Source organism: Scyliorhinus canicula, unplaced genomic scaffold (genome assembly GCF_902713615.1).
Source record: "Scyliorhinus canicula unplaced genomic scaffold, sScyCan1.1, whole genome shotgun sequence".
Lineage (NCBI taxonomy): Eukaryota > Metazoa > Chordata > Chondrichthyes > Carcharhiniformes > Scyliorhinidae > Scyliorhinus > Scyliorhinus canicula.
In genome coordinates this window covers 4,753,902-4,759,542 of record NW_024055498.1, presented here as the reverse complement: position 1 = coordinate 4,759,542, position 5,641 = coordinate 4,753,902, and the positions used below count along the sequence as shown (strand labels likewise).

The 5,641-nt window shown below is 42.6% G+C and overlaps 1 non-coding gene across 1 annotated transcript; it reads right to left on the bottom strand.

Annotated features, from left to right (window-relative positions):
• Nucleotides 1-4,273: 4,273 nt before the first annotated feature.
• Nucleotides 4,274-4,355, bottom strand: trnas-gcu. The gene has a single exon. It is a non-coding gene; the product is annotated as a tRNA-Ser (tRNA).
• Between the last annotated feature and the right edge of the window lie 1,286 nt (nt 4,356-5,641).

Genomic DNA, 5,641 nt, shown 5'->3' with positions numbered 1-5,641 from the left:
ACAGGTCTAGACGTGAACATCGCTGCACAGCATTTTCCAAAAGTTAATGGAAACCTCTGTTATGTTCAAAATGATGAATTTACTCTTGTATTATACTCTATCCATTGGAAACTGGTTTTCATGGTGAGGATTTTTTTTCTGCCTCGTTTTATATTCACTAAACGCCTAATATACTGGCAGTGTGAGGCAGATCAGTGCTCTCACAGAATCACTAGAATGGCTCCCACAGGATAAATGTCCACACAATCATAGAACTCTCATCTGGTTAAGAACAGCAAGTGAATTCACTTCAAAAAGGGATTGGCCGTTCACGCAGTTGTGCATATAAAATATTGTTCTGGAGTTTTGCAACTGTAATTTATCAAGACGTTATGTTATGTTCAGAATTAATTGTTTTGCTTTGCGATGTCTTCATGCGTCTCGGCCCTAAGCTCTGGTATTCATTCCCCACTCCTCTTTACCTCAATTCCCTTAATAAAATCATCCAATATAACCTGCCTCGTCGACCAAGTTTTTAATCATTGTCCTAATAAGTCTTTACACATATATTAATCCAGACCCTGCAGCAGGAATGACTGCAAGAGACCCTACCTCAGTTTATAATATTCCAGACCCTGAATGAATAATCAGTGCTCTATATCATTTAAGGGCAATCAACCTTTGTATCAGTAATTTCTGCACTAGAACCTGTTTCGGTTTATGCCAGTTGAGACCTTGCATCAGTAATCACTGCACTATATTCAATCTCAGTAGCACTGTTGCTTCATAGCGCCAGAGTCCCAGTCAGTGCGGAGTCGGCACGTTCTCCCCGTGTCTGTGGGGGTTTCCATCGGGTGCTCCGGTTTCCTCCCACAAGTCCTGAAAGATGTGCAGTTCTGTAATTTGGACATTCTGAATTCTCCGTCTGTGTACCCAAACAGGCGGCGGAATGTGGCGACTGGAATCTTTTTCACAGTGACTTCATTGCAGTGCTAATGTCAGCTTACTTGTGACAAAAATATTATTACATTAGTTTAGGTTAATCTCCGCCCTATATGAGTGATAATCGTTTTGGACTTTGTCATAGAGTCATGGAGACTTAGCAGTCTACAATACAGAAAGATGCCCTTCACCGACCATATTTGCGATGGCAATGAAGTACCTATCTATTCTAACATAGTCCATAGATGGTCTTCTTACCATAAAACTATAAGACACTGGAGCAGAATTGGACGATTAGGCCAATAGAGTGTGCTCCATATTCAATCACGAGTGTTATTTTCTGAAAGCCTATCTCCTGCCTTCTCGCCATAACCCTTGATCCCTTATTAATCAAGAAACTATCTATCTCTGTTAGCCTGGTTAGAAAGAGGGAAATATCCTCGGCACTGCCGCATCAAATCCTCATCACCCTGTGCAGCTCAGGTTAGATACAGAGTATTTTTTTCTCCACAGTTCTCATGAAACACTACAAGGTAAGTGAATGCTCCAACCACATTTTATTGTAAAACCCCCTCTATGTATTCCAATTCATTGGATTCGATCCATTTAGTTGGAAGCCAATGGGGTGAGATTGGGCTGAGAGATTATATTCGGCACATGTTGGCTTCATGTTGTCGATTAAAGGCAATGACCCATTGTGGAGAGACATGAGACAGAACCAGTTAAGGAAAAGGGACAGATCTCACATACAGGAAAACTGGAAAACTCTACGAACACATTTCGCATGTAATTAGATTTCGAGATTAGAGGGAATCTTTCCTAATTATGAACATGGATATCATGATGACCTTTTTCTCATATAACTGATGAAGAAACAAATGTCAAAAACAATAATTACTGGAATCCGTTGATATATTTGCGTCTTTGCCTCTATTTCTGTGCTGTGTCGGTGGGGAAATAGTTGTTGAGTTTTTGTCAGTCCACAATCTAATCTGAGACTTCTATTTCTGTGTTTATTTACATAAACACCTCACTGGTCACAATGAAGTGTGCGTATCAACAAAATGAGATAAACAAAGTCATTTATTGATTAGGTTCAACTCAAAATAGCGGTTTATTTTAAGAATATTGACAGTTGGTTGAAACGTATAGAAACATCCATTAGAACAGATGTTAGTTAATTCAAATAAAATAAAAAATTTTAAATTAAGTATTAATTCTGAAAGTTCTGATGCCTCAATTAATAAATCATCTTTAACCAGGCTGTTATTCCACTGAATATTAATTTAATTGAAACATTGACCAATTTAAAGGAGATAAATTAAAACATCAGGCAGAGGAGTGACCCATAGTCACATTAATCTCAGATCTTTCAACATATTACAACCTGCATTTTAAAATGTAAACGTTTGGAAAGAGCTTGCCTTTGTAAAACGCTCTACCCGACCTCAGGCCACTCCAAAGCCCTTCAAACTCACTGATGTATTTTAGCTGAATTTCGTCACTGCTGTAATGTTGGAAAAGGAGCAGAGAATTTTGGCACAGCAAGCTCCCACATACTGAGATGTGATAATGGACCAGCTAATCTGTGATTTATGTTCAAGAACGGACATTGGTCGAGGATACTGGGAAAAGCAACTCTGCTCTTTAGCATTATGTCAATGAGGTAATCCACCTGAAATGTGAATCTCTTTTTCTCTGAGCTGATGCCCACAGGCCTGCTGAACAGACTCTTTTTGTTTTTGTTTTAGATTTCCGGAATCTGCAGCACTTTGCACAGTTTTTAACATTTATTCTCGGAATATGACCCTCACTGACACAGTCAGCATTAACTGTCCATCCTGAAAAGCCGGCTGTGAACCACCTTTTAGATAAGGTGCAGTTCGGACGGTTGAATTCACATCTGACTTTCTGTGGCAGCAGACCTTGAACTGACTTGCTTGCTCGGCAATATCAGAGATAGTTACGCGTCAACTACATCACTGCTGAACTTGTCACATAGAGGAAAGATAGGGTAAGGAGGGAAGAGTTCTTCTCCTGAAGGACATTGGTGAACCTGCTGGGCTTTGGAAAATTTCGCTAGCTTCATGAGTATTATGAATGATGCCATAAAACCACGTGCTGGTTTAGCTCACTGGGTTAAATCGCTGGCTTCTAAAGCAGACCAAGCCAGCAGCATGGTTCGATTCCCGTTCCAGCCTCCCCGCACAGGCGCCGGAATGTGGCGACTACGGGCTTTTCACAGTAACTTCATTGAAGCCTATTCATGACAATAAACGATTTTCATTTTCAAACCACAAGATGTAGGAGGAGAAGGTGGCCATTCGGCCCATGGAATATGATCTGCCGTTCAATAAGATCGTGGCTGATCTGATAAGATCCTAAACTCCACTGTTCCGCCTTATCCCCATAACCCTTGATTCCCTTACTAATGAAAAATCTGTCTGTCTCAGCCTTGGACATATTTATTGACCCGGCCTCTCCAAATCTCTGCACCATAGAATCACTCCCCACTGAGAGACGAAATTCCTCTTTATCCACGTCTGAAATGAGCGACACCTTACTCTGAGATGGTGCCCTACGATCCCAGACTCACCCACAAGCAGAAACAACCTCGAGCATCCATACTGTCAAGCTCCTTGAAAATACTACATATCTCAGTCAGTTCGCCTCTCATTCTTCTAAACTCCAATGCGTGTAGGTCTTCCCTACTGAAGCTCTCTGTGCTGCAATTGGTCAACGTTTTTCGCTGCAAACCGAGAAATCTGTGTTTCAAGACTATCCAGGGCCTGGTTCTTCTCTATTTGATGACTGGTGCAGTAACGATGGGCCGAAGAACCTCTGAATTCCAGCTACCTATGAAAATCCATCCGTACCCGAGATTTACCTAATGAACCTTCTCTGCACCACCTCCAAAATATCTACCCTTTGGTAAGGAGACCCAAACTGCTCACATCATTGCAATATGCCCTGGTGGAATTTGTACTCGAGTCTCTGAAGTAATAGTTCAGGCCTCCAGATTACCAGTCCAGTAATAATAAATAATAGAACATAGAACAGTACAGCCCCTTGATGTTGTGCCGAGCAATGATCACCCTACGCAAACCCACGTATCCCCTCCCTCCCTAACCTTACTTTTTAGGACACCACAGGCAATTTAGCATGGCCAATCCACCTAACCCGCACATCTTTGGACCGTGGGAGGAAATCGGAGCACCCGGAGGAAACCCACCCACACACAGGGAGGACGTGCAGACTCCGCACAGACAGTGTCCCAGCCGGGAATCGAACCTGGGATCCTGGAGCTGTGCATTTATGCTAACCACCATGCTACTGTGCTGCCCACAAAAATCGACGAGAATGGGATTCGAACACACGCATGCATAGCACAATGAATTAGCAGTCCATCGCCTTAACCACTCGGCCACCTCGTCCCACATAATGTTGCAAAGCAGCCCTAAGACACATCACATCTAAAAGATGGAGCAACTGAAACATAAAATACTCCTGCTTTCATCACATCTGGGTCGTGGGCTCAGGTACTGTTGTGAGAGGGGATATTGATTCCACTGAGACAAGATTGTTAACCTATCATGGCTTGCATGTTGACATTACATTCTGAAATATTGGTCAGCGTATCTAAAGTTCGAATTCTGGGTCCAGCCTTACATGGGTCAATTTAATTTTCAGAGGCTAGTCTTTTCTTAGTCTTGTGTCTTATTATAAATTTAGAGTAAACAATTATTTTTTTCCAAATCAAGGGGCAATTTAGCACAGCCAGTCCACCTTCCCTGCACATCTTTAAGTTTTGGGGGTGAAACCCACGCAGAGACGGGGAGAATGTGCAAACTCCACGTGGAGATGGACCGAGAGACGGGATCTAACCTGGTCCCTCGACGCCGTGAGACAGCAGTGCTAACCACTGCACCACCGTGCTGGCCCCGTCTTGTGTCTAATTCGGACACGATGGTAATGGTGAACGGGAATTCTACTGGCTCCATATAAAATGTCAGTAATTCCAAAAATAGCATCTGAACACAAGAAAGGCAGAAAAATATATACAACTGGGCCTTTCCAGTTCATGAGCTGCACGGTCAGAGCGGTTGGAAGCTGGGATTGTTTTCCTTAGAACCGAGCAGTTTTTGGGAGGGGTGTAACAATGGTCACAATTATGAAGGGTTTTGTTTGATTAATTAGGAAGAAACTTGATTCACTGGTAGGAGAATCAGAAGACACGAATTGATGAAATATTAAATCCCCCTCTGATTATAAACCTATCAAATTGAAACAGGACGTGACAGGGCGGATGCAGAAAGGATGGTCCCGATGGTGGGGGAGATAGAACCAGGGGTCACTGTCTAAGGATACGGGGTAAACTATTTAGGACTGAGATGAGGGGCAATAACTCCACCCTGGGAGTCGATAGCCTGTGGAATTCTGTACCACAGAACGAAGTTAAGTCCAAAGTATTGTATGTTTTGAAGGAGTTAGATATAGCTCTTGGGGATCAAAGCTCTGAAGGGACCAAATGATGTGGGTGAAAGTGGGAACAGGCTACTGAGGTGCCATGATCATAATGAACAGCGGAGCAGGCTCGAAGGGCATAATGGTCCACTTCTGCTCTATTTTCTATGTCACTGTATTACATCAGATCTGTTACTCCTCATGTTAAATGAGACCCTGTCTTTATCACTGTTAAAGTAACCCCTGTCCCTGTCTA